The sequence below is a fragment of the Athene noctua genome, chromosome Z (assembly GCF_965140245.1).
Source record: "Athene noctua chromosome Z, bAthNoc1.hap1.1, whole genome shotgun sequence".
Lineage (NCBI taxonomy): Eukaryota > Metazoa > Chordata > Aves > Strigiformes > Strigidae > Athene > Athene noctua.
The window spans coordinates 77,485,712-77,496,651 of NC_134077.1; positions in this window are offsets into that span (position 1 = coordinate 77,485,712).

Genomic DNA, 10,940 nt, shown 5'->3' on the forward strand with positions numbered 1-10,940 from the left:
CCTCTGCAGCTTTGCTGCATGCCTCCCTCTATTTCCCTAGCCTTGCCTCCATCAAGCAATGAAAGCTGAAGAAGGCACCTTGTGTGTCAGCCAAGGAGCAAAGCAGCAGAGGAGTGTTGCATTCCACACACCACACACCCTTGCTACACTGGAGACATTGTCTCAGCTGTGTCATTGGCACTGGCCCTGGGATGATGATTGCCTGCTGCTGCACAGTACGATAGCAAAGCAGAATTCAGCTTCCCTCTTCTATTCCGTACTGCTCCTCACAGTCCTCAAAATCGACATAAAATAAAAATGAGACAGATCCAGTGAGCAACACAGTGAAAGCCAAACAGATCAGCCTGATTTAAAAAATAGTTCTGCCATAAAACAGATGGACTTCATGATTTGAGCCCTTGGACTGTATTTAATGTTATAGCAATTGGAGCAATTCAAGTAATTTGACTGGTCATCTGAAGGTGTCACCCACCTGGTGCATGCTTTTGGTCAAGTGGAGCCGTGCTGGCACCATTAGTAGCAGAGTAAAAGCCACACATTATTCCTAAAAGCCATACTGTAGGTGATTACTAACTATTTACTGATAAATATGGCACAAGGGGTGGTAGTCAGGAGGAGAGGTGGAATATCATTGCACAGACAGTAAATCAAGCCTCCCTCCTACACTAAGCCAAATTATATCACACTGTAGTAGTCAAACAGGAAAAAAAACCCCACAACACACACCGAAGAATAGACCATTCTAAAGTTTTACACTTATATTGTATCAGCAGTAGCTGTGTCACAAAGCCCTCCAAGAGCACTACAGAATCTTGTCAGGCTACTCACTCTGCAAATCAGGACACCTGTTAGTTCAGTGTTACACACTTGTCATGTTATTTTCTGCCTTAAAATGGGCAACTTCCGTCAGCTGGCAGTACTCACAGGTATCATTGCTGTTCATAGCAAAAGGCTGACTTCTAAGAAGTGGTATTGCTTTCACCAAGCAAGTGGGGGAGGCAGTTTGTTGAACACACCCATCCATCTTCATGTGGATGTAGCAACAAACGTGGCTGGGAAACCACTGAACTTAACTGCATCTTTTATTGTGATAGCAGAATTCAGGCCCAAGGTTTGGAAGACCTGCTTAGTCTGCTGATAGGTCTAAAGTCAGCTGTGAGTGATTATCCAATCTTTGTGCTGACACGCTGCGCTGGAGTGCATTTCACTTGCAGTCCCTGAGTTCCAGGCTCTCCTGCGCTTAAGCTGTAAAAATCATCAGTTTCCACAAATGGTTCTGTTCTGCTCCCAACAGACAAGCGCTTAGTAAACTAAATGCATGTGCACTTTATACTATGTTAATAGGAGTGAAAAACAAACCATCTAAGTTTCTGAGACTTTCTTTTAGCAAATGACCAGAGAAGTATGCTAACAGGGCAGTCTAGCAACTCACAATTACCAGGAGTTTCAGTGACACACATGTGTAAGACCTGCACAGTTAAACCCAACAACTAAGTCACCTGCCCTCCTAGTTGCCACCATAGTAACCAAATTAATACTATGCCAAATTAATCTGCTTACTTGGTTGCTTAATTTCAAGTAGCTATGACATGATCAAGTGTGAGGAGAGAAATGGTATATACTAGTTGACAAACTCTTCAGGGATTAAAAAACCCAAAATCCTAATCATCTAATACACTGCATTTATCCTTCTCAAACTGGATGGTATACAATAAATTCCTGAGCTGGTGCATGTAGCCTGAGAAGCAGGGCTGTTTTCCTTAGTAAGCAGGTCTCACTGGCAGGACATCCTTCATTAAGTGTTATTGTGCTAGATTTTCTTAGCAGAAAAAAATATCAGTATAAAAAAAAAAAAGAGAAAATTGCACAATCACTGTATTGTTTTGTTGCATTTGGGGCCCATCAATCTATCAACCTGCTGGTAATGTACTTCTAAGCTGATCATCCGTGGTGGTGAAATCAGACTTGCCTAGCCTGTGTTTATAGCTCTGAGTTACTTGGACATGACATGCAGTTATAAAAATGGGAGGAAGGTTAGGCTAAAGGAAGAGGCTGAGCTGACCCAAAAGACTCTGCTTGTAAGTGACACTTAGTGTCAGCAGTGCATGATCCTGAGCTTCCCAGTATCTGGCCGACCCTCAAAATGTCTGTTGTAAATACCACATGGAAAATTGAATTTTACTGATAGATGAATGCCTTGAATGCCTTTCAGGGTTCCCATCTCAAACAACCTGAATGCTCCTGCAGGTGAGCAGGAACTGTTGTAAAGCTGCTGCCTTAGTCTGACACAGCACTTTGTTACTATTAGCTAACATTTCACAAGATGATTTCATTGGATGGACCTACATAAATCATTCTTTATGCCAACCCACTGGAAAAAACAATTTCAAAATACAAAGTACAGCAGAGAAGAAACATATCTTAACAAAGAAAAAAAAAACACAACAAACCAATAAAAACCAACCCGAAACCAAAACAAATAAACAAAAAACCCCAAACCAAACTCTGCAGTCCTGGAGAATGATGTTGAAGGTCGGTCGGTACTGCAGTTTTTGACACTAACACTTCAGGTGCTGGGAAACACAATGTCTTCAGTTTGTTACTTCTGATTTGTGGGTCCCTGCATTTCCACAGTTGTCATGCTGCAAACTGGTCTCTGAAAAACCATCAGACTACTGAAACAGGGACATAATAGAACTCAAAAGAACTCAAAACTTGCACCTGATTTCAAGCAAATGTCTGAAATTTGACCTTTGTAAAGCAAGTGGTATAAAAGCCTTACCGCAGCAACTCACCCATTAACAGACTGAAATAACAAATGGGACTAAACTTTATTGCCGTTTCCTGTGCTCAGTTTGGAGGTGGTTTTGCAGGATTCAAAGTGGACCTGATGCATTCATTCAAAACGCTTAATTGTTCTAACAGGTTGCTGTTCCCTGAGGATCTGTGGACCAGATCCAGCTAGGATTTGTTATGTGCCACGTTCAGGAGGATGAAAAAAGCTTCTACTTTGCTCGAAGGAATGAGAGGGATACAGAGCAGAGCAACTGGCAGTGCAAGTGAGTAAGGGAGAAAACTTTTTCTTTGAACCAATAAAAGAATGAACGACCATAAGGAGAGATAAGTATGGTATTTAAGTCTTCCTAGTGAAACAGCTGGAAATCATTACCATTTTTTTTTTTTTCAAGTGGAAGATCTAAAATACTATTTTTTTTCTATTCTTCTAATTCCTGTGTGAATGTACAAAATTCAGCTGTTGCCCATATACTTTTATATTTAAATAAAATTAAATCAGAATGTCTCTTCTGTAGTTGTTCTGACTGTCCAGACATCAGGCACTTCAGGTTGGGTTTTCTTGGGGTTTTGGTGGTTTTTTGTTTGTTTTCTTTTTAAAGTTTCTGTGCTGCACTGCCTCTGTCCTTCTCTTCTGAGCCTAGGGTGATGTGGAAAAAAAAAAAAAAAAAAAAAGAGCAAATGTCAAAATCCTTTTATCTTGCTCTTTCTGTAGGCTAAAGTCATCAAGCCTTTTTCTTGGTTGTCAAGCCCAAGTTCATAGAAGTGGATTCCTAAAATCCTGCTCAGAATAAGGCTATGGCAAGGAAACAGCACGCTAGAAATAGCACTGGAGCTGCCAGTTCTTAAGGTTGCTGTGTAATTGCTACATAGCTTCTTAGTTTAGAGATGGAAAAAGCTGTATTTTCTTTCAAAGTGAAATGCAACATACTGTGTTTGCAGATTTTAACTAAAAAATCTAATTCTGCCATGGACGGCTAGAATGAAATAGGCTTAAGTGTTTTCTGAGCAGAAGTTAGTTCATAGATTAATATGAAGTTCCTCACAGTATGTTCTTTTCTGGGGTTTTGATTCCTTCTTTGGTATTTGGGGGTTTGTTGGGGTTTTTTGTGTGTTTGTGGGTTTTTTGTTGATACCTCCTCTGGTACTTGTTTTGGGAAAAAATCAAGTAAGGAAATAGTAGAACATTACGTATTTGGCCCAATAATATTCTCCACAGGCAGGAGGTACTATCAGCTCTGGTGAACACTCAACTGGTCTTCTGGAGCACTCAACGAGGGCAAAAAGAGGAAGAGCTAGTCTTAAATAGTTTATATATTTTTACATATGTGGAAGGTAATGCATTTTCAAAGGCCATGACATGAAATTAACAAGATAGATCTCATTAACTTTGATCCTATAGCAATACTTATTCATTAAAGTGGCAAGCAGTATAATTATTTATTGGAAAATGAAAATGGAAGAGTATCTGTGATCTATGGTAAAAGGAGAAAAGCAAGTAATAAGACAATGATGTGGTTGTAAATCAATTGCAAGACAGCTAAGAATTAGTATCCTGAAATTAAGCCTGTTATAGATGTTCTGTATAATACAGAAGTATACATATCTCTCAGTTTTCTCTGTATGGAAGCAATATATATATGTAACCAATCTGGATAATTTCAGTGTCCTGCTGTTAAAGTTGGAAGGTGATTTAGGCCATGTAAATAAACAAATGTTATTTTTGAAAATAATTTTGGACATCCTTAATTAAGGGGGCAGTTTGAACCTGTTGTTGTGCTACCTCAAGCCAAGACCTAAATTGCATGTCTGCTACTTTTGATATCAGTACCTTTTGCAATGAAATACAACGTACCTCAGAATCCACATTGTGACTACTATGCTGTCATTTATTGTTTTCCCAGCACTCTGAACTGACTGGCCTCAATACTCCAACAGCATTACTGTAATAATTCGTACACACTACATTATCATCATGTTACGTTAGCTTCAGTTATGGCAGATCGGATGCACAGCAATATTGTCCATGTGTGTTCTCCAGCAAGTCAGTAATTTAAACAGCAGTGAAGATGCTTATACAGATATTTTGCCATGCGTTTGCAGGAGATGGTACACTCCCTGGCAGCATCGTTTGGTGTCCATGAGGAGGAACGTGGCGGGTACGTACCAGCAGTCTCTCCACAATGTCCAAGCCCCTGTCAAGGATCAAGTACCCCCTGCAGCAGGCCAGGTCAGCAGATGGGGCATCCATGGCAGGGAATCTTTCACACTTCCTCCTGGTGCAGTTGCAGGGCTCAGCTCTGCTCGCTTGTCTGCTTCACTGGACCCAGGAGTTGTTAGGACACTGAAACCACTCTTTATCTGAAGGACTAGCCACACACAGTGGTTACAGAGAGGCTGTGAGGCTATGTACAGTGGAAATCAGAAGGGCTAAAGCCCAACTGGAAATTAATTTGGCCTCTGCAATCAAGGATAACAAGAAAAGTTTCTGTAAGTATGTCAGTAGCAAAAGAAAGTCCAGGGATAGTCTCCATCCCCTGCTAGATGCAGGAGGAAATATGGTAACAAGTGATGAGGAGAAGGCTGAGGTGCTTAATGCCTTCTTTGCCTCAGTCTTTTGTAGCAAGGTTAGTTCTATTGATGAAATCCAGCCTCCTCAGCCAGAATACAGAGACTGGGAGAACGACCCCCCTGCAATCCAGGAGACAGTCAGTGACCTGCTGCATCACACAGACACACACAAGTCTATGGGACCAGACGGGATACACCCGAGGGTGCTGAAGGAGCTGGCTGGGGTGCTCGCCAGGCCGCTTCCCATCATTTACCAGCAGTCCTGGCTGGGCAGGGAGGTCCCGACTGATTGGGAATTGGCCAGTGTGATGCCCATCTATAAGAAGGGTCAGAAGGATGATCCGGGAAATTACAGGCCTGTCAGCTTGAATTTGGTGCCCGAGAAGCTGATGGAACAGCTCATCCTAAACACCATCATGCAACACATGAGGGACAACCAGGTGATCAGGCCCAGTCAGCATGGGTTTATGAAAGGCAGGTCCTGCCTGACAAACCTGATCTCCTTCTATGACGGAGCGACCTGCTGATTGGATGAGGGAAAGGCTGTGGATGTAATTTACCTTGACTTTAGCAAGGATTTTGACACCATTTCCCGCAGCATTCCCCTGGCAAAAACGACTGCTCGAGGTTTGGACAATCGCACATTTCGCTGGGTAAAAAACTATCTGGACGACCGGGCCCAGAGAGTTGTGGTGAACGGAGTTAAATCCAGTTGGTGGCCGGTCACGAGTGGTGTCCCCCAGGGCTGGGTTTTGGGGCCACTCCTGTTTAACATCTTTATTGATGATCTGGACGAGGGGATCGAGTGCACCCTCAGTCAGTTTGCAGGTGACACCCAGTTGGGTGGGAGTGTTGGTCTGCTCGAGGGTAGGGAGGCTCTGCAGAGAGACCTGGACAGGCTGGAGCCATGGGCTGAGCCCAACTGGGGGAGTTTCACTAAGGGCAAATGCCAGGGGCTGCCCTTGGGCCACAACAACCCCCAGCAGCGCTACAGGCTTGGGGAGGAGTGGCTGGAGAGCTGCCAGTCAGAGAGGGACCTGGGGGTGTTGATTGACAGCCGGCTGAACAGGAGCCAGCAGTGTGCCCAGGGGGCCAAGAAGGCCAATGGCATCCTGGCTTGTGTCAGCACTAGCGTGGCCAGCAGGGACAGGGAAGGGATCTGACCCCTGTACTCGGCACTGGTGAGGCCGCACCTCAATGACTGGGTTAAGTTTTGGGCCCCTCACTACAAAAAGGACATTGAATGACTCGAGCGTGTCCAGAGAAGGGCAACGGAGCTGGTGCAGGGTCTGGAGCACAGGTCCTACGAGGAGCGGCTGAGGGAACTGGGGGTGTTTAGTCTGGAGAAGAGGAGGCTGAGGGGAGACCTCATCGCCCTCTACAGCTCCCTGAAAGGAGGGTGCAGAGAGCTGGGGATGAGTCTCTTTAACCAAGTAACAAGCGACAGGACAAGAGGTAATGGCCTCAAGCTGCACCAGGGAAGTTTATAGTGGATATTAGGAAGCATTTCTTTACAGAAGGGGTTGTTAGGTGTTGGAATGGGCAGCCCAGGGAGGTGGTGGAGTCCCCATCCCTGGAGGTGTTCAAGAGTAGGGTCGATTTAGGATTTAGAGCTTAAGGATATGCTGTAGGTGGGAACTGTGCTAGGAGAATGGTTGGACTAGATGATCTCGAGGGTCCTTTCCAACCTAGATGATTCTGTGATTCTGTGACTACACGTGGAGCTGGAATGATCCTCCTGGTGCAAGAAGTGAGCAGCTCCCAGCCCTCACCATCAAGGGAGTCCCCATTTCCCAGCTTGGTAAGCACAGATTCTTCTTGCCCCTCCTTTTTGACAACTGGGATGTTCAGGCACTTGTTTAGACATGATGCAGTCAAGGTCTTTCTTGATGTATCTGAGACTGTGCAACCTGTTGACTTTCTCTTGCTGCTCCTTTACTGGGCAATGGAGATCCTCCATCAGCACACACCCCTCACACGAGCACAGGCACCATCACCCCCACCCTGGCCTCTGTGAGGCCCCATTTCTCTGTACTGCATTCAGCCCCACACCTGGAGACCTGCATCCTCCTATGGGAGTCCCACCTTGGTCAAGATCAGGAGCAGCTGCTCCAGTGGGTGCTCAGGACTGTGACCGGTGGTGCGTCACCACCGTTGCTGAGCACACATGCACAGCTCTCAGCAGAGTTCCTGCCCCCCTCTGCACAAACTGTTGTGCAAACTGCTGGACCTCTGTGCTTCCTCTGTAGCTGCACTCACTGAATTGAGGTGCTGAAAGAACATCACACTGTTTCCAAGACAACTTGCAGTGTAAAGGGCAGGAATAATCTGAAGCTAGTGGCTTTGGTTTAAATATTGGCAACGATTTTTTTTTCTTCTCTTTTTCTCCCTCCTTCTCTATGTTCATCATCACCTTCTTTTTCTTCCATTCAGGTTTTGTCTTCCCCACAGCAGCGATAGAAGGAGGATAAGGACTATCCTCTGGTTTGGTGATACAAAATCACTGCACTCTGGGGTAGCAGACTGCTGATGATCAGCTAGAGTTCCTTGTTATTTCTTCACCTCAGTCCTCTCCAATGTCTTCCAAAATGTTTTAATGTTTGTTTCTTTCCATAGCCTCCTGTTTACCATGTGTCTAGTTCTGGTAACTCAGCCTTTCAGCTCAAAATCACATTTGCTCATGTCCTGCAGCGCAAACTTCCTGGTAACTCTTAGTGTGCTTTATGTCCTTGTTCATTAACTAGTCAATCAACAATTTTCAGGCTGCTTTGAATATGAACCCTAATTTTCAGTGCCACCGTGCTATGCTTAAGCATAGGGCTCCCATTCTGTTTAACTTGAATTCCTTGTGGGCAGATCTGTGCCCTCTCTGCAATGACTGTGTGGGGAATTACCATGTGCAAGTCGCCTCTGTGTTGTTCCTCTCACCTGTAGTGAAGAATCTATCACCTGAGCACAGTCTGCCTCAGACAGAGGTTGAACCTTGCTTTGTCTCCAGACATGCACTTTGTCTCTGATATTAAAAAAGGCGTGTCATGTTTTACACCAAAAAGTGTTCAAATGCCCACGTCTGAATGGGAGTTTGAAAAAGTAGTGACTATTACCACCAAAACTGAACAACTCTAGGAAGGGTGATGGCTGTAAGAGCACAGTTCATTTTACTGTGTCAAAAGCCATTTTACTGAACTGCCAAAAGCTACAGCCTGGATCTGTATGTACCACACCAGAAATGCTCTTCCTTCTCATCTTTGCATCATTCTATCAACTTTAAAATTTTTGTTGATGTGAGAAATGTGGGCCAACAGTAAATCAGCTTATGTGAGTGCTGATTAAATAAGTATCTACAAACTGTGGACTTCTATTCTCCTCGTATGATTATATTGTTCTCAGCTTTCGTTTTTTCTTCATATTTTTTTCTGTAATACTCTTTCAGCACGTATTTTTTCATCTACATTTTAAAAACCTGAATCTTCTTTCTGTAGTCAGCAGAGGGAGCTATGTCACTTACTTATGTAAGACTGTAGTGGTTTGTGCTTTGAATATATTTTTTTTTTTCCCCTCGTTTTTCCAGTTCACATCAAACTCGAATGATTTCCGTGCCTTAAAATTTCTATACAAGGCTGTGGCACAGTGGCAGTCACATAGGTAGCTTGACAAACTGTTACAGATTAGGAATAGGATACCTTGGCTAGTCTTTTTGTTCAAAATTAACCATGCCAGATATTACTACAAATCTATATTCTGCTTTACCCAAACAAAGAACATAGTATTTTGAAGCAATTGTCTTTAGAGTTTAGACAAAAACCCTGTAATCAGAAACACGCATTTGAAACCGTTGTAGCTTACAGTCAAGCAAAAATATTAGGTGAGAACTGGAAGCTGTGTTGAAGCTTATGTTTGTAGATCAAGTCACAGGATGTGTGTTGCAATAAGACCCTTCAGGAGAAGCCTTTTTTGTTCTCGGGATCTATTACAAATTACAGTGTCAAATGCATGTCCTCTCCTGAGAAACATGGTTTAACAGTGAGGAATGACATGGGAGAGGAGCTGTTCAGGCCTTCTACATCCATAGGGCCCTCTGTGGCTCCATTTGCAAGCCTAAAGAATAATCCCATTATTTTAAGTGAGTGTCATCTTTACCACAGTGCAATTTGCAGGTCTTTGCAAACAGGCAGGCTTACCTTCTCCTCTGCCTGCCTACCCCAACTCTGAAGGCGTATCCCACTTCTAGTGACTAAGAAGAGTGGCCACAGAGGCCAGGGTAATTCCTGGAGAAGCAGCACCGCTTCCACTATGAAAGTAATTTTGCTTGTCTTTTTATCCTTCCTAACTCCTGCAGGGACCACTAGGAAATATATTTCACCTGACGATATGTTCAAATCAAAACTTTATTCTGGTAGAAATTACAGAGCTTACATTTGCTAGATATAAAAAAGGGCACAAGGTATTTCTTCCTCTTGGTTTTTTTTTAGTTAAACACAGTTTTTCGTCAGAGAGCTTGATAAGACCATTCCCTTCCACTGTGGTAGCAGTTGTTCTGAAAACATATTTGACAGTCTGACATGTTCTGCCTGTGTTCAGGTGCAAAAGCATGTAGGAGGCAGAAGTGCATAGAGCTTGCCCGGCATCTCCAGCAACCACACAGCATCCAGTCAGAACATAACCATCAGAGCTCATAGCACCAGAGAGAAGAGCATCTGCTCACAATTCTGTGAACCAGGCAACAAGTTCAGCTGAGAACTGCACAAGGTCTGCCCTGAGATTTCTAATGGTGCAGGGACAGTCAATCCTGCAAATACACAAGATTTCAGTCATCAGGAACTACAGAACAGTAGCACTGAAACACTCTCAACTGTTCTGGCTGGCTTGAGCTCAGATTCGAAATGTGTGAAAGGGAAAAAAAATTGTTTCAGGAGGTAAAAAAGACATTGGTTTCCTGAACATTGCAGCTATTGTCTTACACTCCAGACCAGAGACAGGAATATTGTTTTCTTAGCCTATATAAATTTTGTCTTGACTGAGAAATATTCTGATTGTCATGATACATCAAGAATGCTTCAGGTTAGAGTGAAGTGGGAGCCTGACACAGGAGACAGTTCCTGAATGTCAGTGTATACACACAGCTGTTGAAAACAGGCCATATTGAGAAATACAGTATCATATGAATATTGAGATCTTAAATAACAGTATTTTTATAAAGTTAGTAGTGTTGCTTTGTAATTTATTAAACTGGATTTGATCACTTGTTGCAGCCTGTTAAATCATCAGTAAATACCTTTTTTTTTTTTAAAAAAAAAAAGCACTTTTATTTGACTAAGAAGTTATTGACTAAGCATCTTCTGGATTACTCCAAAGTAACGCTACCTGAAGATTGTTTGGAAGAGGATAAGGAAGATGATGATGAGGAAAAAAACACTAATGACAAAGTCCTGGTAAGAAGATTATAGGATCTAGTAAAATGACATTAAGCTGCAAAGTACAGATATTGTGTCACTTCAGGTACTCATGTGAAGTGGACTTCTCCCATCTATATAGTGTGAATTTAATGTTTACAATCCTTGCTGATAATATTGTTT